This window comes from Oryctolagus cuniculus, chromosome 3, assembly GCF_051225735.1.
Source record: "Oryctolagus cuniculus isolate XC-2025 breed Fujian yellow rabbit chromosome 3, ASM5122573v1, whole genome shotgun sequence".
Taxonomy (NCBI): domain Eukaryota; kingdom Metazoa; phylum Chordata; class Mammalia; order Lagomorpha; family Leporidae; genus Oryctolagus; species Oryctolagus cuniculus.
In genome coordinates, this window is record NC_142869.1 from 54,983,818 (window position 1) to 55,011,243 (window position 27,426).

Genomic DNA, 27,426 nt, shown 5'->3' on the forward strand with positions numbered 1-27,426 from the left:
GTTGATTCTTCTCCAGAGGTGACTTTATGGAATATAAACATCTGAGATATAGTAAACTAAGAGGATAAGTAGGACCCAGATAATTTATCATAACTGTAAAGAACTTTTTTTCTCATATCTCATATCACTTATATCTCATACTTTATGGTTAAGAACAATACAAACAATAAGAAAATGTTTAAAGAAACAAATTTACTCCAGATTTTATTAAGAATGATTCATAAAAAATATATAGATTTACTTCTCTTGGTGAAGTATTCCATAGCATTATTGACTTTTAATTGAAAGTACAGATTCTTGTGATTGTAATTCTATACTATGCCAATGCCAAGTTTTCTGTTATTAAACATCCATATTTACCTGCTTGGAGTTTCCAGTGATTGAATTTTGCTATTAAGAAATAACAGAACCTTTTGAAGGCCTCTTTTTATATCTGTCAGACAGCAGCTAACACAATTAGAATTTTTTTTTAGAATTTTTTTTTAACTTTTATTTAATGAATATAAATTTCCAAAATACGGCTTATGGATTACAATGGCTTCCCCCACAACCGTCCCTCCCACCCACTACCCTCCCCTTTCCCACTCCCTCTCCCCTTCCATTCACATCAAGATTCATTTTCGATTATCTTAATATACAGAAGATCAGCTTAGTAAACATTAAGTAAGGATTTCAACAGTTTGCTCTCACACGGAAACATAAAGTGAAAAATAATAGATGATTTTTTTAAATGATGATGAAATCAGATCAGACTTATTGTCATGTTTAATCCCAGTGAGAGTCAAGTGGGAGTTGATAATTTCTTTTTTTTTTTCTTTTACAGAGGATCAGTTTAGTATGCATTAAGTAAAGATTTCAACAGTTTGCACCCCCATAGAAACACAAAGTGAAATATATTGTTTGAGTACTCATTATAGCATTCAATCTCAACACAGCACATTAAGGACAGAGATCCTACATGAGGAGTAAGTGCACAGTGACTCCTGTTGTTGACTTTACCAATTGACACTCCTGTCTATGGCATCAGTAGTCTCCCTATGCTCCGGTCATGAGTTTCCAAGGCTATGGAAGCCCTCTGAGTTCTCCGATTCTTATCTTGTTTAGACAAGGTCATAGTCAAAGTGGAGGATCTCTCCTCCCTTCAGAGAAAGGTACCTCCTTCTTTGAAGACCTGTTCTTTCCACTGGGATCTCACTCACAGAGATCTTTTGCCAGAGTGCCTTGGCTTTCCATGCCTGAAATACTCTCATGGGCTTTTCAGTCAGATCCGAATGCCTTTAGGGCTGATTCTGAGGCCAGAGTGCTATTTAGGACATCTGCCATTCTATGAGTCTGCTGAGTATCTCACTTCCCATGTTGGATCACTCTCCCCTTTATTTATTCTATCGGTTAGTGTTAGCAGGTACTAGACTTGTTTATGTGCTCCCTTTGACTCTTAGTCCTTTCATTATGATCAATTGTGAACTGAAATTGATCACTTGGACTAGTGAGATGGCATTGGTACATGCCACCTTGATGGGATTGAATTGGAATCCCCTGGTATGTTTTTAACTCTACCATTTGGGGCAAGTCAGCCTGAGCATGTCCCAAATTGTACATCTCTTCCCTCTCTTATTCCCACTCTTATGTTTAACAGGGATCACATTTCAGTTAATTTTTACACTTAAGAATAACTGTGTATTAATTACAGAATTAAACCAGTCATATTAAGTAGAACAGACAAAAAAACTACTAAGAGGGATAACGTATTAAGTTGTTCATTAACATCAGGGCTATGCTGATCGAGTCACCGTTTCCCATAGAGTCTGTTTCACTTCAGGAGGTTTCCTTTTTGGTGTTCAGTCAGTTGTCACCGATCAGGGAGAATATATGGTATTTGTCCCTTTGGGACTGGCTTATTTCACTCAGTATGTTGTGTTCCAGATTCCTCCATTTTGTTGCAAATGACTGGATTTCCTTGTTTCTTACTGCGGTATAGTATTCTAAAGAGTACATATCCCATAATTTCTTTATCCAATCTACCGTTGATGGGCATTTAGGTTGGTTCCAGGTCTTAGCTATTGTGAATTGAGCTGCAATAAACATTAGGGTGCAGACCGCTTTTTTGTTTGCCAATTTAAATTCCTTTGGGTATATTCCAAGGAGTGGGATGGCTGGGTCGAACGGTAGGGTTATCTTCAGGTTTCTGAGGAATCTCCAGACTGACTTCCATAGTGGCTTGACCAGTTTGCATTCCCACCAACAGTGGGTTAGTGTCCCTTTTTCCCCACATCCTCGCCAGCATCTGTTGTTGGTAGATTTCTGAATGTGAGCCATTCTAACCGGGGTGAGGTGAAACCTCATTGTGGTTTTGATTTGCATTTCCCTGATTACTAATGACCTTGAACATTTTTTCATGTGCCTGTTGGCCATTTGGATTTCCTCATACATGTGCTCATGTCCACATACTACCATTTACCAACCTGTTTCATTCATGTGTGAAGATAAAAAGTAGTTTGGGGTGAAATGTAGATAATACATTTTAAAAAAATTCCTAATCTATTCCCGCCAATCCCTCCCCCACCAAAAAAAAGTGTGACTGGTATAGAAGAATAAGGAAAACTGTTAATTTTTCTTCAGAAACAATGCCCAAGAACAAATGAATGAGATCAATGATTTTATGACAGAAAGAAAAATATTGTTAACAAAGAAACCAATAATCACACAATAATCCTCAACAATAAAGGAAAAGTAAAGACTTTATGCAAAAAAAAAAAAAACACGAGTAATTCATTGTCAGTATACCTAATCCATGAACAATATTAAGCAAGTTCCTCAGGAAAATTTTAAAACTTCACTATATAATGATGAATATTCACATTGAAATAACGATTTTAGTTTATTAACTGCTTTTTAATTATACTAAAATATAACTCAATTTTGTTTTAATAAAAATTACAATGTACTGGATATCTTGGTAGGGTTTTGGAAATTTTATGACAGCGCCGGCACCATGGCTTACTTGGTTAATCCTCTGCCTGCGGTGCTGGCATCCCATATGAGCGCTGGGTTCTAGTTCCGGTTGCTCCTCTTCCAGTCCAGCTTTGTGCTGTGGCCTGGGAGGGCAGTGGAGGATGGCCCAAATGCTTGGGCCCTTGCACCAGCATGGGAGACCAGGAGGAGGCACCTGTCTCCTGGCTTCGGATTGGTGCAGTTCCGGCCATAGCGGCCTTTTGGGGAGTGACCCAACAGAAGGAAGACCTTTCTCTCTGTCTCTCTCTCTCTCACTGTCTAAAAAAACTCCACCTGTCAAACAAATAAATAATAAAAAAGAAAATTTTATGACAGAACAGAAAATAAGTATTTTAACCATATTGCCTTTGCTGCAACTACAAAATTCTGCCATTGTAGTTAAAAACATGTTATATGTAATATAAAGGTTGTTGTGTTTCAATAAAATAATATTTTTGGAAATAAATGGTAGGCTTCTTTAATAACATTTATTTAAAGGACTCTATTTGGGAGCATAATTGGGAGAAAACACCAAAAAGGACTTTTTATCTTAAAATGAACTTATAGTCAAGAAAATAATAAGAAATCTTAAATGTCAAAAATAGGAACCCAAATAACCCACTAAAATGAAATTTGAACAAACCTAAGTAGATATATGGTGATTAATCACATGAAGAATGCATAATATCAATAATCATTTGTGAAACTATCAATTAAATATACACATTTCTTAGATGGTGTGCAATTTAAGGAAGTTATCATATCTAAACACAGCAACAGGAAGGCCTATAACCGAGAATCCCTCTTCGTTCCCATTTCTCTACTATTACCTTCCCATGACTACTATGGCTTCCAACAGCATATGATAATTTTGTATTTGTACAGTTTATTTTCTAATAATCCTGATTCTGTTATCACTTGAAGAGGAAAAATATTATATTTATACTTGGAATATATTATTCATTAGCCTAAATAAAATTACTAATATATCTGAATATAAAATTACCATCCAATCTTTTTTTTAAATTTTTATTTAATGAATATAAATTTCCAAAGTACAAAATATGGATTACAATGGCTTCACCCCCATAACGTCCCTCCCACCCGCAACCCTCCCCTTATCCACTCCCTCTCCCCTTCCATTCATATCAAGATTCATTTTCTATTCTCTTTATATACAGAAGATCAGTTTAGCATACATTAAGTAAAGATTTCAACAGTTTGCTCCCACACAGAAACATAAAGTGAAAAATACTGTTTGAGTACTAGTTATAGCATTAAATCTCAATGTACAGCACACTAAGGACAAAGATCTTACATGAGGAGTAAGTGCACAGTGACTCCTGTTGTTGACTTAACAAATTGACACTCTTGTTTATGGCCTCAGTAATCACCTTGTCATGAGCTGCCAAGACTATGGAAGCCCCCTGAGTTCACTGACTCTGATCATATTTAGACAAGGCCATGGTCAAAGTGGAAGTTCTCTCCTCCCTTCAGAGAAAGGTACCTCCTTCTTTGATGACCCATTCTTTCCACTGGGATCTCACTCGTAGAGATATTTCATTTAGGTTTTTATTTTCCCCGAGTGTCTTGGCTTATTCTTAGGTATTTAAATTTTAACTGAAAAGTGATCCCTGTTAGGAATTTGGAAAACATTATGTTGAGTGAAATAAGCCAATCCCAAAGGGACAAATACCATTTGTTCTCCTTGATAGGTGACAACTAACTGAGCACCAAAAAGGAAACCTGTTAAAGTGAAATGAACACTATGAGAAACGGTGTCTTGATCAGCCCTCACACTGACTGTTGATAAGCAGCTTAATATGTTATCCCTCTTAGTATTTGTTTTGTTTGTCCTACTTAATACTTTTGGTTGAATACTGTAATCAATACACAATTCTTCTTAAGTGCTGAAACTTAACTGAAAAGTGATTGCTGTTAAATATAAGAGTGGGAATAAGAGAGGGAAGAGATGTGCAATTTGGGATATGCTCAAGCTGACTTATCTCAAACGGTAGAGTTAGAAACATACCAGGGGATTCCAATTCAATCCCATCAAGGTGGCATGTACCAATGCCATCTCACTAGTCCCAGTGATCAATTTCTGTTCACAATTGATCATAATGATAGGACTAAGAACCAAAGAGATCACATAAACAAGAATAGTGTCTGCAAATACTAGCTGATAGAATCAAAAAGGGAGAGAATGATCCCACATAGGAAGTGAGATACACAGCAGACCCATAGAATGGCAGATGTCCTAAACAGCACTCTGGCCTCAGAATCAGCCCTTAAGGCATGTGGATCTGGCTGAAAAGCCCATGAGAGTATTTCAGGCATGGAAATCCAAGACACTCCGGTGGAAAAAACCATCCAATCTTTGAGTTGTGTATGATCCATATTTTGTTTTGCATTTCTGTGTGATATAACACTTTCCACTTTTGTAATGATTTTTAGTCATTCACAATTTTATTATGTTTTCAGTATTTACAAACTAAATTTTTATTTTAATACATTGTAAAAAAGATGTCTAATTTTAATAATGTTCTTCCTTTTTCAGTATTTTTCATGATGATTATTTTTATAAGTTTTAAACTCTGGTAAATAATAAGATTACTTATTTTTAGAATTTTTTTGGAGTTTTTTTTTTCGTTCTTTAATTTCTATGTTTCTGTCTAAGCCTGTTTTACTCCTTTGTGAAAATTTCACTTTAAGAATTCTTTTAGTACAAAAGTGGTGATAAATTCTCTTATGTTTTTGTTGAATAAATATTTACCTATTATATCTTAATTCTTGAATAGTCATTTTCTATGAATAAATTCTATATTTTTATTTGTTGCTGCTTTATTTCCTTCATGCTGTTAATTTATTTTACCAAAAAGCGAGTACTTTAATTTTTTTTTGACAGGCAGAGTGGACAGTGAGAGAGAGAGACAGAGAGAAAGGTCTTCCTTTTTGCCGTTGGTTCACCCTCCAATGGCCGCCATGGCCGGCCCACTGCGGCCGGCGCATCGCGCTGATCCAAAGCCAGGAGCCACGTGCTTTTCCTGGTCTCCCATGCGGGTGCAGGGCCCAAGCCCTTGGACCATCCTCCACTGCACTCCCGGGTCATAGCAGAGAGCTGGCCTGGAAGAGGGGCAACTGGGACAGAATCTGGCACCATGATAGGGACTAGAACCCGGTGTGCTGGTGCAGCAAGGCAGAGGATTAGCCTATTGAGCCACAGTGCCGGCTACAGTACTTTAATTTTAAGATAAAATTTGGTTTTGTATGTTTATACATCTTACACTTAGGTGTGAAGCAAATTATATGTTAAGCTTAATTAAAAATAGACTCTTTTGAGATTCATTTAGGTATGATTGAGAAACACATTTGTACATATTGAATGTATAAAATATGATGAGCTGTTATATGTGTACCTTGTGAAATGATTACACAATCAAACTGATTATTCTATCCTCTTCAGATAGTTAACTTGGTGTGTGAATGTGTGTTCGGAACATTTACGATCAAGACCTGGCTGCTCCTCTTCCGATCCAGCTCTTTGCTATGGCTTGGGAAAGCAGTAGTAGATGGCTAAAGTCCTTGGGCAGCTGCACCTCCATGGGAGACATGGAAGAAGCTCCTATCTCCTGGCTGCAGATTGGACCAATTCCAGTCGTTGCAACAATTTGGGGAATGAACCAGAGGATGGAAACTCTCTCTCTCTCTCTCTGCCTCTGCCTATACTTCTACCTTTGCCTTTCTGTAACTCTGCCTTCCAAATAAATAAATAAATCCTTAAAAATTGTTATTTTATTGATTTCAGGATTTAGTCTTCTCTTGAAAAGTGAAAAAAATCAGCTCTGGTCATAGAAGTTCATAGTCTTATTTTTTAATTTTTTAAATATTTATTTATTTTCATTTAAAAGGAAGAACTACAGAGAGGCAGAGAGAGAGACAGAGAGAGAGACAGAGAAAGTCTTCCATCCACTGGTTCACTCCCCAGAGGACTGCAAGAGTAGGACTTAGGCCTATCTGAAGCCAGGAGCCAGGAGGTTCTTCTGGGTCTGCTAAGAGGGTGCAGGTGCCAAAGGATGTGGGCCATCTCTACTGTTTTTTCAGGCCTTAGCAGAGAGCTGGATTGGAAGTGGAGCAGCCAAGTATTGAACTAGTGCCCATAGGGGGTGCTGGCACTGCTGGCAGTGGATTTACCCACTATGTCACAGCGCTGGCCCCATAGAGTCATAGAGCCCCATAGAGCTTATGTGCAAGGAAAAGGTTACATATTGGACTTGCAGGGGGAGCCAGTGTATAAGGAAAACATTGACTGGGGAGAGAAGGGGGGGACAATTGGAAATGGGGTTTTACTTAGTCCTCTCACCCCAACTCAGAGTAAGGGTAAACACTTACAAAATACATATTAAAGAAATTACATGTCACTGGGCAAAATCAAAATATCAATGTACAAATTACAGACTCAATAAGACCCTTTAAGAATTAAATGAATGTCCCATTAAGTGAGACACTAACCTTAGAGTTTAGTCTAGCTGGAGAAAAGAGTTTCACAATTTTTAATAGGCTTTAGTAATTAACAACAACATACATTATTAAGACATTAATTTGTTTTAGAATACTTTAAATAAATGTGAAGATAGGAAAGAACTGAGAATGTCACCCAGAATTTTCTGTGAGATATTTAACTGTATGAAAAAACAAAGTTAACACTGTAACAAAACTGTAACAGTGTACAGTTAGCTGTAGCAAAAAACAAAGTTAACATTGCATCTGCCATTATTCCCACTACAGTTGTTCTTTGATGCCTCTTTCCATGGCTGGTGTAGAAGAATCTTTAATCACAATAACAACATTAATTCTAAATTTAATCACCCAGCCATTTCTTTCTGTTTTAAAGTCATCTTCAGGTTGTGATGGTACTGAATGCTCTAGTTTCTAAAGGACTCCTGGTCATGAACTTATCTACCTACTTGGCTTACCAATAGAAAGGAAGAGAGAAGAGTTTAAAAACAATAAAGTGCTCAAAGTGTATGTATTGGGGCTTCTAAATAATGTCAGGGACAAATTTTCTTCTCTAAAAAGTAGGACCTACATCCTCAGTGATGGGGAACCTTTATTCTGTCAAGGCCATGTGGATACTTAAAACATAAATTGGGGACACGCAATATCAAAACTTAAAGTTAACTATAAATTCAATGCTACTGAATTTGAATTTCAAGTCTTATCAATGGCTGCCATAGAAAGGCCAGATCAAATGATTTCCCAGGCTGTATATGGCCTGCAGATCTGACATTCCCCATGCCTATGACCTAAACTATTGTCACATTTACTGATTGCCACAGTTATTGAACCTTGCTTTTTATGTTTCCTATTTGCACAAATTTCAGTTACCATGTTTTAGTAAAACAGCATCAGCAATCCAATAACAGTACAAGTACAATTTCTAGTTATCACACTGTGTTAAGTATGAGTAGCTCCATAAAGTGTTAGCTTCATAGCTAGCTCTTCAGCCCAAGGATTATTATTGAGCAACAAATGTGCATTGTGATCAGTGACAAATCACATCACTTCCTTCAAAGTCTGTCAGTGACTGACTATTGCATCCATTACTCATTTAATGCATATACCACAAAGTCTGAAATTATACCAACTTATTGTCTCACAGTGATAAATTCATGTGACAATTGCAAAAATGGGTATGAGACTGAGATAACTGGCAAAGTTTTGAGAGAAGCAAAGAAATGAAAAATGACAATGATTAGAAAATCAACTTTTGAGTTGAATGTAAATGGACATAGAGAAGAAAGAGCAGTACTATGGGAATGCTGATGATCCCATCATTCTAGAAACTCCAGATATGCAAACAGCAGATGTTAGTGGAGCATACTCTGAGACATAATTAGGGAGATGTTTATAAGGAAATATGGATAAAGATACTCACAGAGGAGGTGACAAAGGCAAAAATCTTTTTCACAGAAAAAAAAAAAAAACTTTAGGGGCAGGCATTGAAACTAATAGTTAAGATGTCTACAGCCCACAACAGATTAGTTGGGTTGGATGCCCAGTTTTGGCTCATAATTCCAGCTTCTGGATGATGGAAATATGGGAGACACCAATGATGGCTTAACTAACTGGTTTCCCATCACCCACATGAGATGCCTAGGTTGAGTTCTCTGTCTGAGCTTCAGGCCACACTTCACAATTTTAGGCATTTGAGAGTAAACCAGTGAATAACAGCTCTTTTTTTCCTCACTCTAATAAATAAAATATTTAAAATAAAAGAAATTTGTTCCCTATATATAACTTAAAAATATAAATAAGAAAACCTTCAGAGTTATTTCATAATAATGAAAAAACAAAAGCAAAAATATTGGAAGATAATGAAAACTTAGAATACAGGGTTATGATTCCTGATGAATAGAAAATATGCTCACTTTGTATCATAAATTATAGGAGAAGAAAAGGGAAGATTTTTTTTATGTTTTTGCCTAGAAAATGAAACACTTTAATTTCAGTTTTTGAATTACATTTAAATATAAACTTTATTATTTTTGATTCCTCTATAAATTTATAACTATCAGAGTGAAATCTTGCTATAATAAAACACAAAATTAATTAGAGGGCTTGGGTTTGAGTGTCAGCTTTGCTCTGGATCTAAGAGTCCTACTAATGCACACTATGAGAACACAATGTAATGGCTCAAGTAAGTGGATCCCTGCCACCCACAAGGCAAACTGGATTTGAGCTCCCAGCTGCTGGACTTGGCATTGGACTTTGATGAGTGAAATGATAGATAGGACATCTCCTTCTGTCTCTGCCTCTGTCTCTTTCTCTTCCCCTCACTGCTTCTCTGCCTTTCATGTAAATTAATTAATACATTTTAAAAGTAAATAAAAAGCAAAAAAAAAATTCCTAATGTTGGTAATAAATGTATATTTAAGTACAATAAAGCAATTATAAATTTTCCCATTCAGATCATTTTGCTTTGTTTAAGCTTGTAAAGTACATTTTACTCTAATGACTACTATTCAAAGTAATGACAACTTTTACTTTACAACCATCAAATTAACACTGTTTCATTACTTGGTCTTTAGTAGCATTGTACTTTACATTGAAGCTCATTTGCAGAGCTTCAAATTACACTGGAAATAGATATCAGCTCATCTATTCCTACTTATTTCAACAGACAATTTATACATTTTTGGAATAATTTGATTCATTTTGGGAAATGTTTTTCTGCAGCTTACATGATACTTCATATTCTTGAAATTAAACAGCAAATTAGACATTGCCAATGAAAATACTGTGCTGAATACTGTATTGAAGTCCCCAATACTATTGTATTAGAGTCTAAGTGTGCTTTTAAGTCCCTTAACATGTCTTTTAAATGACCCGGTGCCTTGTAATTAGGTGCATATACATTTATAATAGTTACATCTTCCTGTTGAATTGATCCCTTAATCATTATATAGTGTCCCTCTTTGTCTCTTTCAAAAGTTTTTGTGTTAAAGTCTATTTTGTCTGATATTAAGATGGCTAATTAAGCTCTTTTTTAGTTTCTGTTGTCATGGAATATCTTTTTCTAACCTTTTAATTTTAATTTCAGTTTGCATGCACCTTTGTTGGAAAGATGTGGGGTTTTTTGTTTGTTTGTTTGTTTGTTTTGACAGGCAGAGTGGACAGTGAGAGAGAGAGAGACAGGGAGAAAGGTCTTCCTTTACTGTTTGTTCATCCTCCAATGGCCGCTGCAGCCGGCATGCTGCGGCCAGTGTACTGCGCTGATCCGAAGCCAGAAACAAGGAGCTTCTCCTGGTCTCCCATGCAGGTACAGGGCCCAAGTACTTGGGCCATCCTCCACTGCACTCCTGGGCCAGGGCAGAGAGCTGGACTGGAAGAGGGACAACCGGGACAGAATCCAGCAACCCGATCGGGACTAGATCCTGGTATGCCGGTGCTGCAGGCAGAGGATTAGCCTATTGAGCCACGGAGCAGGCCAAGATGTGTTTCTTGTAAGCAGCAAATAGATGGGTTTTATTTTTTAATCCATTCAGCCTGTCTGTGTCTTTTATCTGGAGAGTTGAGGCCATTTACATTCAATGTGACTATTGATAAGTAGTGACTTTTCCCTGCCATTTCTCCAAAGATATTTCTAATATATACTTTGAATTTCCTGTGATCTTTTACTGAGAGATTTTCTTCCTTTACCTTCTTTGTACTCATGACCATATTTCTGTGTTTCTGTGTGTAACACATCTTTAAGCATCTTTTTCAGGGCTGGATGAGTGGCAACAAATTCTTTCAATTTCTGTTTGCTATGAAAGGTCTTTATTTCACCTTTTCACAAATGATAGCTTTGCAGGATATAATATTCTGGGCTGGCAGTTTTTTTTCCCTTAGTAATTGGGTTATATCTCACCATTCCTTCCTAGCCTATAGGGTTTCTGATGAGAAGTCAGCTGTGAGTCTAATTGGAGATCTTCTGAAAGTATTCTGGCATTTCTCTCTTGCAAATTTTAGAATCTTTTCTTTATGTTTCACTGTGGTGAATTTGATTATAATGTGTCATGGTGAGGATCTTTTCTCATCATGACTATTGGGAGTTCTGTGTCCTTCTTGTACTTGGATGTTTCTGTCCTTCTCCAAACCCGGGAAGTTTTCCTCTAGTATCTCACTAAAAAGGCCTTCTAATCCTTTCTCCCTCTCCATGCTTTCAGGAACTCCTAGAACCCAAATGTTGGGTTTTTTAATGGTATCCTGTAGATTCCCAACAATATTTTTTAGATTTCTAATTTCCTTTTCTTGTTTTTGGTTTGACTATATACTTTCCTGTGCTCTTTTAAGTCCTATATTCTCTCTTCTGCCTCACTGATTCTGCTTTTAATATCTCAATTTCATGTTATATTGACTTCTTCATTTCATTTTGATTTCTCTTTAAGATTTCATTTTTATGAGAGAGATTTTCTTTCATGTTCCACTTGGATTTCAGTAGTTTGTGCATTTGCTTTTGATTAATTCTAAGTATTCTTATCAATTTTTTTTAGTTCCATTTCTTGCATTTCTTCTATTTCATCGTCTTCATAATCTTGTATTGAAGTCTCATGTTCTTTTTGGAAGCATCATGTTGTCTTTCTTATTCTTGTTTTTTGGATTGCTGCATTTGTTGTTTGGCATTTGTGGAGATACTTGTTGGTTTCTTCTTCTATTTTTTCCTGCTGTGGCAGCTTTTATCCTTGTACTATGACTCTGTAGATAAGTGGACTGTCTACTTTCAGTGAATCTCTAGAGGCTTGTGGAGGGTGTGCCCAGAGAACTCTGTTTAGTTCTTCAAAGTTAAGGGCATGCTTAAGGTGACACACCAGCTTTGGCGTGGTAAATCCCTCTCTCTCTCTCTCTTTCTCTCTCTCTCTTAATCAGAAGGGAAGTAATTCCAATCAGGTGAGCCCTTCTCCTTGATAGCAATCAGTGCCTGAGGATCAGTGCCTGGGGATCTGTGCAATCCTCAGGGTAAGTTCAGATTCCCCAGCACTGTCTCTCACTGGGTAGCCAGGACCACCTGAGCTTATGCCGTCTCCTACTGAGACTACTCAAAGTCTCAGCTACACTGTGAGTTCTCCTATACACTCTCAGTTTTTTTTTTTGTTTTTTTTTTTTTTTCCCCACAGTCCTGTTTCGGAAGCTCCACACAGTCACTAGGTCTTAGCCTCCTGTTATCACTCCCCACCAAAGTCAGCTTTCTCTGCTCAGCTGATTGCTGGGTGCAGACATGAGCTGGCACAGCTGTTACATATGTCCAAAATGGTGCCTGCTCTATTGGCTTATGCACCTTTGTAAGGTGATTGGAGAGAGAATCAAGTCCGTACCATCTCTTTCATTTTTCTCCTCTAGTTAGGCTCGTGTATTTTCCCCAATGAGGCTTCAAGCCTCGTTCCCTCTAGGCTCTTCTTTCTGCTTTTCTGCCAGTGTCTCGGGCTTCTACGATCTCGGCTCACCTCACTTTCTAGTGCTGGTGCAGAGGCTCTTGACTGCTGGAGTCCCGAGCCCTGGGTGCCCGCGCCCTCCACATAGGTCCACCTTGTCACTCTGATAACGTAAGAGTTTCCTCTGCCATTTTTTCCCTAACTCTTCCCTGAGACTACACTTTCTCTACTTTTATTAAACTATCTTCTGGAATAGATCAGTAAGCTCCCTCCCTATGCTGCTGTCTTGGAACCTCCCTGGATATTTTTCTTAAAAAAGGTGGGGAGAAAGGATTTTGAATATTTTTACTATAAAAAATGGTTAATATTTGAGAAAATGGTTACTCTGGACACTACACAGTGTTTATATGTATTAAAACATCACATAAATACGCGCAATTTTTATATATCAGTTAAAATTATAAAATACGCTATGTTCTAATTTTTATTATTGTAAAACAATAATGTTTCATTACAAATTTTATCATATTTCCAAAAATATATTAACACAGTTAAATCTACTAATCCCTTATCTTTTGGTTTCTATATTGTGTAGGTTGAATTCATTTTGTAAACATTGTGCCTGGCTTTAATGTTGCCTTTCTTCCATAAAACATCTTCAGGCCATTTTACTTAGATCAGTCTTATTTCTGAATTTCAGTATCGTTCTTGCCTGATAACTTTTCACTCCTATGTACTTTCCACCAATAAGTAGAGTCTTTCCTAATGGTGAACCTTGTTTGCAAGATTCTTTTCTTTCCAGACTTCTCAAATATCAAAAGTTGACTTAATTTTATTTCCTTAAATTACAATTTCTTACAAGCACTTTTTTCTTTTAATACATATAAACCATTCCTATCACTTCCTGTTAGTATAATTTTTGTACTCCTTTCCCACTCTGTAGCATTGCCTCTTTCTGTAGACTATTTTGTGTCGAGCCCCAGCTGCTCCACTTCTGAACCAACTCTTTTCTAATGGGCCTGGGAAAAGCAACAGAGGATGGCCCAAGTAATTAAATCCCTGCAATTGCATGGGAGACCCAGAGGAAGCTCCTGGCTTCAGGCTTTGGCCTGGCCCAGCCATGTGCATTATTACCATCTTGGAATGAACCAGTGGTTGGAAGATCTCTCTCTCTCTTTTCTCTGACTTTCAGCATAAATAAGTAAATAAATCTTAAGCAGCCAGGACTCAAACCTGCATTCTGATATGGGATGCCAGTGTCTCATGTGGTAGCTTAACCCACTGAGCCACAATGCCAGCCCCCCAAAAAGAATATTATATAAGCAATTTTGTTTAAATGTGACTTTTTTGTAATGTTTTTACTCGTGTTTTCTTCTTTATTTTTTTAAAGATGCATTTATTTTATTTGAAAGGCAAAATTAGAGAGAGAGGGGGAGAAAGAGAGAAAGAGAGATCTTGCATCTGCTGGTTCACTCCCCAAATGATCACAATGGCTAGAGCTAGGCCAGGCCAAAGCCAGGAGCCAGATTAAGCTGAGTCTACCACAAGGGTACAGGAGCCCAAGCATTTGGTCTATTTCCCGATATTTTCTCTGGCAAATTAGCAGCGAGCTTGATTGCAAGTAAGGCAGCTGATACTGGAACTGACACCCATATGGGATGCCAGCATCATGGGCAGCTTAACTCACTATGCCACAATGCCAGTCCCAGTCACTTATATTTTCTAAGTGAGTAAAATAGCATGACAAGTGTCCCCATAATTTTAAAATGATGTGTTAATTTTCACAAAAATAGCATACAAAGTACATATTCTGTTTGCCATAGTATCAAATTGAATTGCATAGAGCATATATTAGTAAGAGACATCAACATATGAGTACATATGTGATGACTATATAAGGGTGAGGCAGAAAAGGGGATTTCCTGGCATGTTGTTCTTGTGTGGTTGAGAGACAGCATATTTATAAAAGAATAGACTTTCAAAAATTACATTTGTTGCTTGTGCTTTGAGATTGTCAATTATCTGCTTGTGCAACAGATATAGATTTATTTCTGATCAAATTTATAATGTATCCTGGAAAACATGATTTTTCAAAGGTACACTAGAGTAGTACAGAGAGGAGAGGTTAATGAGAAATTAGAAATAAGCCTCAACCAGAAGAGAGAGAATTTTCAAGGAATAACTGAGATTAACTCCACAGTAATATCCTGTTAGGATTGGATTGGATGGCTGTCAGCTCTTTCCATAACACTGGAAGATGATTGATGCCTCAAAAACTTTTACTCTAATACAAGATTGAGTTACCAAGTCTCCAGTTACACTAAAATAGCCATTAAATATATTAATTTTTTTCTTAAATTGGAATATAATTCAACATAAAAAAGCACCATTTGCTCTTGGTAGTTTTATGTGTAAGAATTCATACGTGCATCTCTATATTTACCATCATAGAAATAATTGTTATAATTTTGAAGAAGGAGAGAAGAAATGTGGAATAATAGGAAACTAAATACAGGTTTTCACTAATATTGTAAATGTGAAAATCCTAGAGAATGATTGCTGTCATCAATAGGCCATGGTTCCAATAAGATAAACAGTGTTATGTGTCTAAATGGAGTCTATGTGATTTGAATGGTAAAGTATCATCAGATAACTGCATACTAAATCTATCCTAATTTGGCCTAGAGCTAAAGCATTCATAAGGTTTCTTGCTGCACAGTCCATAAATTACTATGAATATTATGCAATTCATATATCTACTGTTTTTGTTTCTTAAAGAATAGTTAATGATTTGTTTTTCACAACTTCATATAGACTCATCATATTATAACTCCAAATATCCTATCTTATCTATTATATTCTTCTTGCCTTATATTTATTTATTCTAGTGCATACTCAGTGATAGCTGTCAATGTAGGAGTACTCCATGTTAAGGTAACTTGAATTAAAAGTTAAAACAGTCCTGCAAATAATCTGTCATTGACTCAAAAGAAATGTGAGTGAATATTAAACTATCTATGAAATTTTTTAAATATTTATTTACTTGAAAGAGTTAGAGAGAGAGAGAGAGAGAGAGAGAGAGATTTTTCATCTGCTAGTTTACTACCCAGATGGCCACAAAGTCCTGGGGTGGGCCAGGCCAAAGCCAGGAGCCAAAGCTACTTCAAGGTCTTGCATTTGGATAGCAGGAGAACCTAGCACTTGGGCCATCTTCCAATGCTTTTCCCAGGATGTTAGCCCAGAGCTGAATCAGAAGTAGAGCAGCCAAGACATGAACTAGCACTCATATGGGATGCCAGCTTTACCCCCTATGCCACAACACCACAACGCTGGCCCAGTGGAAATATATTTTTCTTTAACATTGTGAAATACATATTTCATATGAAAATTTGTAATGCAAATTGGAGCCAAACATATTTGTTATATTCAGAACAGCGAGTTACAGAAGACACCAAAGTCTCAGGGAAGAATTATGGAGTCTTTATTTCTGAAAGCCTGAAAGCTGGCGGCTGTGCTCTCCAAGTTATGAAGTATTGAGATCAGGAGTAAGCTTATAAAGGCAAACACTACTTATTATTGGAAGTTAATTACAGAGCCAAGAATTTGTTACAGAAGCTAGAGAAAGCAAGTTTATGCTTATCACTTATCTTCCAGCACATAATATAAACAAACCTACAGATAACATTCTCTCAAGATTAATTTTTGAGTATATAGCAGCTGTGAGGCTGGTTAGAGGACACCCAGGGAGAAAATGGAGTAACTCTGGTCAGGCCATAGCTCACTGGCACTTCACAGTTAACTGTCTGAGACTTTTGTGAAATATAAATGTAAATTACCTATTTTGCAAGATTTTTTTTGTTCAAGGGGATTGGGATCTAACTGGTAAAAAAACTGTTGCAGTCCAAGTTGAAAGTACTTGATGAGAGTACTCAATAAATATTGAGGTGCAGACAGTTCTTTTATTTGCCAATTTAATTTCATTTGGGTAAATTCCAAGGAGTGGGATGGCTGGGTCATGTGGTAGGGCTATATTCAGGTTTCTGAGGAATCTCCAAACTGTCTTCTGAGTGGCTTAACCAGTTTGCATTCCCACCAACAAAGTACCCCTAATGGTAGAACTAGAAATGTGCAAGGGGATTCCAATTCTGTCCCATCAAGATGGCATGTACCAATGCCATCTTACTAGTTAAAGTGATCTGTTTAAGTTCATAATTGACCATAATGATAGGATTAAATGTCAAAAGGATCATATAAATAAGACTAGTGTCTGCTAATACTAACTGATATAATTTGAAAAGAAGGGAAGTTACTCAGACGTGGAACACCAAGACACTGTGGCAAAAATGACCTAAATGAAAGATCTCTGCAGCTCACAGCTATCTGCACCTCAATGTTTATTGCAGCTCAATTCACAATAGCTAAGACATGGAGTCAACCTAAATGCATATCAACAGAAAAGTGGATAAAGAAATTATGGGATATGCACTCTATAGAATATTACAAAGAAGTAAAAAAAATTAAATCCAGTCATTTGCAACAAAATGAAAGAATCTGGACAACATCATGCTGAATGAAATAAGCCAGTCTTAAAGGGACAAATATCATATGTTCTCCCTGATTGGTGACAAATAACTGAGCACCTGAAAGGAAGCCTGTTGAAGTGAAATGGAACTATGAGAATCAGTGACTTGTCCTGACCATTGAGGAACAACTTATTACTTTATTCCTTTTAGTATTTTTTTGTTCTACTTAATACCATTGGTTGAACTCTTTAATTAACACACAATTATTCTTAGGTGATCAAATTTAACTGAAAAGTGATCCCTGTTAAAAATAAGAGTGAAGATAAAAGAGGGAGGAGATGTACAGTCCAGCACATGCTCACTTGGACTTATCCTTAATGGAAAAGCTAGAAAAGTGCGATGAGACTCAAAATGCCATTAAGTTGGTAGGTACCAACGCCATTTTACTAGTTAAAGTAATCAGTTTAAGTTCACAATTGATTATAAAGATAGGATTAAGTGTCAAAGGCATCAAATAAACAAGACTAGTGTCTGCTAATACTGTTAGAATTAAAAAGGAAAGAATTATCCAACATGGGAACCGGGATACACAGCAGACTCATAGAATGGCAGATGTTCTAAACAGCACTCTGGCCTCAGAATCAGCCCTTAAGGCATGTGGATCTGGCTAAAAAGCACATGAGAGTATTTCAGTCATGGAAAGCCAAGACACTGTGGGACAAATGACTTACATGAAAGATCTCTGTGAGTGAGATCCCAGTGGAAAGAACAGGCCATCAAAGAAGGAGGTACCTTTCTCTGAAGGAAAGAGAGAACTTCCACTTTGACTATGGTCTTATCTAAATAAGATTGGAGTTGGTGAACTCTAGAGGTTTCCATAGCCTTGGCAGCTCATGACAAGAGCCTCGGATGATTACTGACATCATAAATAAGTGTTTCTATTGTTAAATCAACAATGAGAGTCACTGTGCAACTACTCCCCATGTAGGATCTCTGTCCTTAATGTGTTGTACTATGCAAATTAATGGTAAAACTGCTACTCAAAAAGTACTTTATACTTTGTGTGTCTGTGTAGGTGCATTCTGTTGAAATCTTTACTTAGTATATGCTAAGTTGATCTTCTGTATATAAAGATAATTGAAAATGAACAAAAAGTAATAAAACTGAATTATTAGATGAAATAGGTATATATTATAGAAAATCCCCAGGATTAATTAATCAATTTATATTTGAAAAATAGAGACAAAGAGAGGAGAGAGCAAGAGTGTGAAAGAGAGTGATAAAGACTTTCATCTGTTGATTAATTCCCCAGATGCCAGAAACTACCAGGCCTGGTACAGTCCAAAAATAAAAGGCAGAAACTCAGGATAGGTCTGCGATGTTGATTGCAGGGATTCCTACTTGACCTGTCACCTGCTGCTTCCCAGTGATACATCAGCAAGAAACTGGAATCAAAAGCAATGCTAAAACTCAAATTCAGGCATGCTTATATGTGATGCAGGTATTCCAAGTGGCTTCTTAACTACTGTTCCAAATTTCCATCTTAATCCTTAGAACATCTTACTTATATCTAACTAATTTTGTATTTATTTATCAGTTTTTCCTTATCCAAACATTGCTTCCCCTTCACATCCTCTGATAACCATCATTATACTTTAATTTCTGTTAGATCACCTGTTTTTAGAGTCATATATGCATGCCATCATGTAGTACTTACTCTCTGTACTTGGATTATTGTACATAATAGCCAACAATTCCATTCATATCATTATGAAAGTCAAGATTTCATCCTTTTTTTGTAGCTGAGTAATATCCTTTTGTGTGTCCATATCACATATTCTTCATTCATCAATGCATGGACACTCAATTTCTTTGCTATTTTGAATAGTGCTACAGTAAACATGGGAGTGTAGGTGTCTCTCTATTTCCCTTGAATTGATAACATTATGGGGATGGCTGGATCATTTGATAGTTGTGCTTTAGTTTTTTGAGGATTTTTTGAACTGTTTTCTGTAATGACTGTACACATCTCCACCAAAGTGTGCCAGCATTCCCTTTTTGCCACAATCTGGCCAACACTCATTTCTTTTTTTCTTTTTTCTGTTTTTGATAATAATCTGGAAAGACAAAAAATAACATTAAATTATTTGACTTTCAATTATATTATGTATGTATAATAATTAAAACAACATGTTATTGGCATAAAAACATAGATCAATGAAGCAGAAGAGAGACATAAGAAGTAAACCCATGCATCCACAGCCTACTGATTTTTTTTTTTTTTTTGATAGGCAGAGTTAGACAGTGAGAGAGAGACAGAGAGAAAGGTCTTCCTTCTGTTGGTTCACCCCCAAAATGGCCGCCACGGCCAGTGCTGTGCCGATTGGAAGCCAGGACCCAGGTGCTTCCTCCTGGTCTCCCATGTGGGTGCAGGGCCCAAACACTTGGGCCATCTTCCACTGCCTTCGCAGGCCACAGCAGAGAGCTGGACTGGAAAAGGAGCAACCAGGACAGAGTCCAGTGCCTCAACCGGGACTAGAACCCCGGGGTGCCGGCACCGCAGGTAGAGGATTAGCCTAGTGAGCCGTGGCGCTGTCCACCTACTGATCTTTGACAAAGATGTTAACAATGTACATTGCAGAAAGGGAAAGATTTTCAAAAAATGGTGTGGGAAAATCTAATACCCACATGCAGAAATATGAAACCAGAACCCCTATGTCTCACCATGTACAAAAATCAACTGAAATTGGACTGAAGATCTAAATGTTAGACTCAAAACTGTGGAATTACTAGGAGGAAACTGAAGGAACACTTCAGGATAATGAAGATGGGCACACTTTTTTGCATCACACCCCAAATGAACAGGAAACAAAAGCCACAAATAAGTAAGTGAGGTTTCATTGAAATGAAAAACTCTTCACAGCAAAGGAAACAACAGATAGAATTAAGTAAAACATACAGAATGGTAGAACACAATTACAATTTACCTATCTGACAAGGCGTTAATAACCAGAATATATCAGAAGCTCAAATCAGTATCAAAAATAATCAAATACTCCAATAAAAAATGGGCAGATCTAAATAGATATTTCTAAAAGACTGACATGCAAATCATCAACTTGTATATAAAAAATGCTCAGTTTCACTAATCATGAGGAAAATAAATGACATGTAAAGGTTGGTCACAAGACACAAGATCAAAACCAACAAAATTCATTATATTTTATGTATTAGTCATATACATATGGAAACTAAAACACAACACAATTTAAGAGAACACTGGTACTAAAATTTTTGTTATGAACAAAATAGCAATTCCTCATATCTTTTCAAAACAGAAGATTTATTTCTGATTTTTTTAACTTCTATTTAATAAATATAAATTTCCAAAGTACAACTTTTGAATTATCTCCCTCTTACCCGCAACCATCCCACTCCCACTCCTCTCTCATCCCATTCACATCAAGATTCATTTTCAATTATCTTTATATACAGAAGATCAATTTAGTGTATACTAAGTAAAGATTTCAAAAGTTGCACCACACAGAAACACAAAGTATAAAGTGCTATTTGAGTACTAGTTATGCCATTAATTCACATAGTACAACACATTAAGGACAGAGATCCTACATGGGGTGTCAGTGCACAATGACTCCTTTTTTTGATTTAACAATTGACACTCTTATTTATGACATCAGTAATCAGCTGAGGCTTTTGTCATGAGCTGCCAAGGCTATGGAATCCTGTTGAGTTTGCCAACTCTGATTTTACAGTGACATTATCTATCAGGGCATATGGTGAACAGTCAGGATAATGGTGACCTTGCATTGGAAACTTTTTCTGAGACCCCATACTGGTGCTCATGTTCTGAGATGAGCCCAGATTATAAATCCCCCATCAATTAATGTAAACTGTTTTATTTTTTCCCATTTATTGAAAGGGATATATGATTTAAATACTCCAAATATTATCTTTGGAAATCATACTTAAGCCACTAAATCATTGTTATTCAAAAAATTTCACATTTTATTATTTATTCAGAGAATTCTCTGAAATAATTTGGTTACTTTAAGGAAATAAAAAAAAAATTGGTGATTGTGTGTATCAAGGTATTTAAAATACTACTGGAGAGTGATTGATATCAGTGTATTATTTTAACTTTATTGTTTTTTACTATGACTAGAAATATTTTTAGCCTATAGATTTTACATATGAGTAAAAAATTAAAAATAAAACAAAAATAATAATTGTAAAGCTATAATGCAGTTTAATATTATAAAACTGTAATATTAAAAAAATTGGAGGAGACATTTAGCTTGTTAGTTAAGATATGGGCTAAACTGTCCAAGTCCCATACTGGAGTATTTGAGTTTTTTATGCCCAGCTCTGTCTTCTGACTCCAGCTTTCTGCAGATACTGTGAGGCAGTGGTGATAGCTTAAATGATGGGGCTCATGCCACACACATTGAAGATCTGGATGGATTTTCTGGCTATTGGTTTGTTCTGGTTCTTGCCAAGCTGTTGTGGGTATGTGGGGAGTGAACAAGCAGATGAGAACACTATTTCTCTATATCTAACTCTGTACCTTAGATACATGAATAAAATTTTCACAATATATATTTTATATATAATCTAAGATACAAGTTTTGTTAACTTGATGTTAAAGTATAGATTATAAGTTATACCAGTTTTAATTTCTCAAGAATCTTAAATTTACACACCAGCACTCCTAGTTCTATCTGAAATAAACTGCTTCTTTGTCTGTAGGCCATTTATTTTTCAGGCATTATACTGTATTGGAGAGTGACTATGCTCTGGAACACAGATAGGCAAATCATAGGGGAGAAAAATTGCTATCGTTTAGTGAATGAGATTTTCTCACAATCAAACAAAATGGAACACTGTCTCCCTACCATATAAAGACCTACTAAGTTCAGGTATTGTAAACAGCATAGTAAATAAAGGTACACAATAACTTTTCTCTGATTAAAGTGAAAGTTTATTTTAAAGAGTGACACATATGTATTTTATTTCTACTTTGCTTGTTTCACAATTTGTGTGACAAAACATCAAGCTAAAGGTATGTTTTAATGATATTCAGCTGTTTTTATGTGCTGTTATAATCTTAGTAATCTGTTTTGTCTGATTTATTTTATATATTTCCAGTTTTTTGAATTAATATGAAAAACTTCTTGAAATTAAGACAATTTACTTTTATTCAATTATTCAGAAGTTGAAAACAAAAATTATAAATGTCTACAGATGTTGCTTAAATAATACAGTTTTATAATTATGTCATTCTTGAAATATTAGAATTTTGAACATAGTCTAACAATTTAACAGTGTGATAGTCTGCAGTGTGTTACTATTAAATTATCAAAAAGTGTTAGTATTTTACTTTAATTTTGTCCATTATACTTTTTTAAAAAGATTTATTTATTTATTTGAAAGTTAGAGTTACACAGAGAGAAGAGAGGCAGAGAGACAGAGAGAGAGAGGGAGAGAGAAAGAGAGAGAGGGTTCTATCCACTGGTTCACTCCCCAATTGGCCACAACTGCCGGAGCTGCACCGATCCGAAGCCAGGAGCCAGGAAGTTCTTTTGGGTCTCCCACATGGGTGCAGGGGCCCAAGGACTTGGGCCATCTTGTACTGCTATCCCAGGCCATAGCAGACAGCTGGATCGGAAGAGGAACAGACAGGACTAGAACTGGCGCCCATATGGGATGCTGGTGCTTCAGGCCAGGGCATTAACCCACTGCACTACAGCCCCCCATTAAACTCTTAAAATTCAATGGTCCATTATTTTGCTTTATTTTTTATCATTTTGGAAGGTATATGTTAAATTTGTGATTTTTTAAAAACTTTTTTTCATTTTTACCATATCAATCTATTTTGTAGATATGATTCTAAGAGCATAATTATATTCTCTTCCTCCCCAACTGCCCCTCTCCCTCTTTCCCTCCCACAATTCACTCTTACACCTTTCTTTCTGTTTTTTTTTTTTTTTTAGTTTTTGAGATTCCATATTTTTACATCACAGTAAGATGCTTAATACTTCCACCGATTGAGATATTTAACAATAAATAGCAAAAAGATCCTAGTTTATTGTAAATATAGGCAATGTCTTTAAACAATAATTGAATGGAAAAGTGACCATTTCAGCCATATATGGTAAATTTTAAAGTAATCACAGATCATTTAAACTATAGCAGTATAACATTCTTAACCATCGGTTCACCAAGGTATAAAACAGTTTTACAAAACTACATTTGCAGCAGTACTGAAATATGCACACATTTCTTTCATTCTCCTTTCTTCCTCTTCTTTTCCTATTCCTCCTCCTCCTCCTCCTTCTCCTTCTTTTTCTTCTGTGTCTTCTTCTCCTAATTTAGGTCTCATGTGTAAGGGAGAATATGTGGTATTTGTCTTTCTGGGTCTGGCTTATTTTACTAAACATGATGTCCTCCAGTTGTGTCCATATATCCAATGAAGTTATCTTTTCAAAGTGAAGGAGAAGTAAAATATTTGCCAGATAAGCAAAAACTCAGAGAATTCACCACTACCAGGTCAGCCTTACAAGAAATTCTGAAGGGCATCCTGCCTTAGAAGCAAACATGAAACACATGTCCCCACCATTTCACTAACAGAGCAGGTGGAATCATTATCCACTAAATGACAGGTCTAAATTCTTATCTACCAATACTAACCTTGAATGTTAATGGATTAAATTCATCAACCAAAAGTCTTAGTCGACTGACTGCATAAAAAAAAAAAAAATGACCCATATGGGAGACTGGGAAGAAGCACCTGGCTCCTGGCTTCGGATTGGCACAGCCTTGGCTGTTGTGGTCATTTGGGGAGTGAACCAACAGAAAGAAGACCTTTCTCTCTGTTTCTTCCTCGCACTGTCTGTAACTCTACCTCTCAAATAAATAAATAAAATCTTTTTAAAAAAATCTAATGATGTATCTTGAAGATTTAGAAAAATAAGAGCAAACTAAACCCCAAATCAGTAGAAGGCAAGAAATAATAAAGATCAGAGCAGAAATAAATGAAAGTGGAACTAAAAAAATTATTAAAAAACGACAAAAAGTCAATTTTATGAGAAGATGAACAAAATAGATAAACCTCAAGCCAGACTAACAAAGACAAAAAGATAAAAACTAAAGTAAATGAACTTTGAGATGAAAAAGAGACATTACAATTGACACTACTGAAATACAAAGAATCACAAGAAGCTACTACAAAAAACTATATGTTTATAAACTGGAAAATCTTGAAGAAATTAATAAAGTCTTGGGCTCATATAACCTACCAATATTAAATCAAGAAGATATAGACAACCTATATAGACCCGTAACAGGTAATGAGATTGAAGCCATAATCAAAATTCTCCCATCAAAAAAAGTCAGGACCTGATGGCTTTACTACCATTCAAAGAGAAATTAACTCCAATACTCTTCAAATATTCCAAAATATTGTTCAGGATGAAACTCTGCCAACCTCTTTTTGTGAGGCAAGCATTACACTGATACCAAAACCAAATACTCTACATGAAAAGAAAAATACAGGTTTATATCCTTAATGAACATAGATTCAAAGATCCTCAATAAAATACAAATTAGGGAATGCACTGTGGTGCAGTGGGTTAATCCTCCACCTGAGGTGCCGGCATCCCATATGGGTGCTGGTTCTAGTCCCAGCTGCTCTTCTTCCAATCCAGCTATCTGCTTTGGCCTGGGAAAGCAGTAGAAGATGGCCGAAGTCCTTGGGCCCCTGCACCCACGTGGGAGACCAGGAGGGGAAGTACCTGGCTCCCGGCCATTGCGGCCATTTGGGGTGTGAACCAGCTGATGGAGGATCTTTCTCTCTGTCTCTACCTCTCACTGTCTGTAACTCTACCTCTCAAACAAGCAAATAAAATCTTAAAAAAATAATAATAAATTGAACCAAAACACACATGAAAAAGATCATACATCACAATTTACCCTAGGTATGCAAGGGTGGTTCAACATCCATGAATCAGTAAACATCATAAATCCTATCAATGGAATGAACAACAAAAACCAAACGGTCACCTCCATACACTCAGAGAAAGCATTTTGTAAGATTCAACACCCCTTCATGATAAAAACCCTCCACAAATTAGATATAGAAGGGACATTCCTCAAAATTATAAAGACTATGTAAGATTTGCCAACAACCAATATACTTAACAGGGAAAAGCTAAAAGCATTTCACCTCAGCTCTGGAACAAGACAACGATGTCCACTTTGGCCACACTTATTCAATATAGCACTGTAAGTTTTAGCAAGAGCAATTAGGGAGGAGAAATAAAGAGTATCATACTTGGAAAAGAGGAAGTCAAATTATCCATGGTTGCAGATGACATGATGTTGTACGTGGAAAAACAAAAACACTCCACCCAAAAGCTGTTGGAATAGATAAGCCAATTCAGTAAAGTGGCAAGTTATAAAATAAGCATAAAAAGTAGCTTTTTCTATGTGATGATTAACTCACAGAAAGAGAAATCAAGAAAGGAATCCCATTCACAATAGCCACAAAAATCAAATATTTAGAAATAAATTTATCTAAAGAAGTGAAAGAGCTCTACAGTGAAAATTATCAAACATTGACAAAAGAAATGATTAAGGACAAAAAAATTGAAAGATACTCCTTGCTCAAGAATCAGAAGAGTCAATATTATTAAGATGTCTATTCTACCTGAAGCAATCTGCAGAATCAATGCAATCCCTATCAAAATACCAATGGCATTCTTTACCTAACTTGATAAAGAAATACTAAAATTCATATGGAATCACAAAAGACCCCGAATAGCCAAAGTGATCCTGAACAAGAAAAATCAAGCTGGAGGCATCACAATACCTGACTTCAAAATATACTATAAGGGTCCGGTGCTGTAGCATAGCAGTTAAAGCTGCCGTCTGCTACTCTGGCATACCATATGGGCATTGGTTCAAGTCCTGGCTACTCCTCATCTGATCCAGCTCTCTTCTATGGCCTGGGAAAGCAGCAGAAGATGGCCCAAGTCCTTGCACCCTTGTATTCATGTGGGAGACGTAGAAGAGTCTCCTGGCTCCTGGCTTTGGATTGGCCTGGCTCTGGTCATTGCAGCCATTTAGGGAGTGAACTAGCAGATGGAAAACCTTTCTCTCTCTGCTTCTGTCTATGCCTCTCTGTAGCACTACTTTTCAAATCTTTAAAAAAAGAAAAGCATATTATAAAACTATAGTAATTAAAACATCTTGGGCATCTTGGTATTGGCATAAAAACCAGTACATAGATCAACAAAACAGAATAGGCAGCCCAGAAATTAATCCACATACAAATATCCAACTTTTTTTTGACAGACGTGCTCAAAACATACAATGGAGTAAGAATAGACTCTTCAACAAATGTTACTGGCAAAACTGGATTTATATGTGCAGAAGAAATAAATTTGACCCATGTCTCTCATCATTTATAAAAATCAAATCAAGATGAATGAAAGATATAAATTTAAGACCTGAAACTACGAAGCTGTTGGAAGAAAATGTAGGGGAAACACTCCAACACATTGGTGTCAGGGATGACTTCTTGGACAGGACCCCCCAAAGCACAGGCAACAAAAGAGAAACTAAATAAATGGGACAGTATCAAACTGAGAAGTTTTTGCACAGCAAAGTAAATGATCAATAGAGTGAAGAGATATTGAACAGAATGGCAAAAATATTTGGAAACCATTTATGTAATAAAGGATTAATATCCTGAATTTATCAGCAAGTTAAGAAACTCAGCCACAAAAGAAACCCAACCAATCTGGTTGTAAAATGGCAAAAGGACTTCAATAGGCATTTCTCAAAAGAAGACATACAAATGTCCAACAAACATATGAAAAAATGCTCAACATCACTAGCCACCAAGGGAATACATTCAAAACCATAATAAGACATCATCTTACCCCGTCAGAATGGCTAAATACAAAAAACAGAGAGTA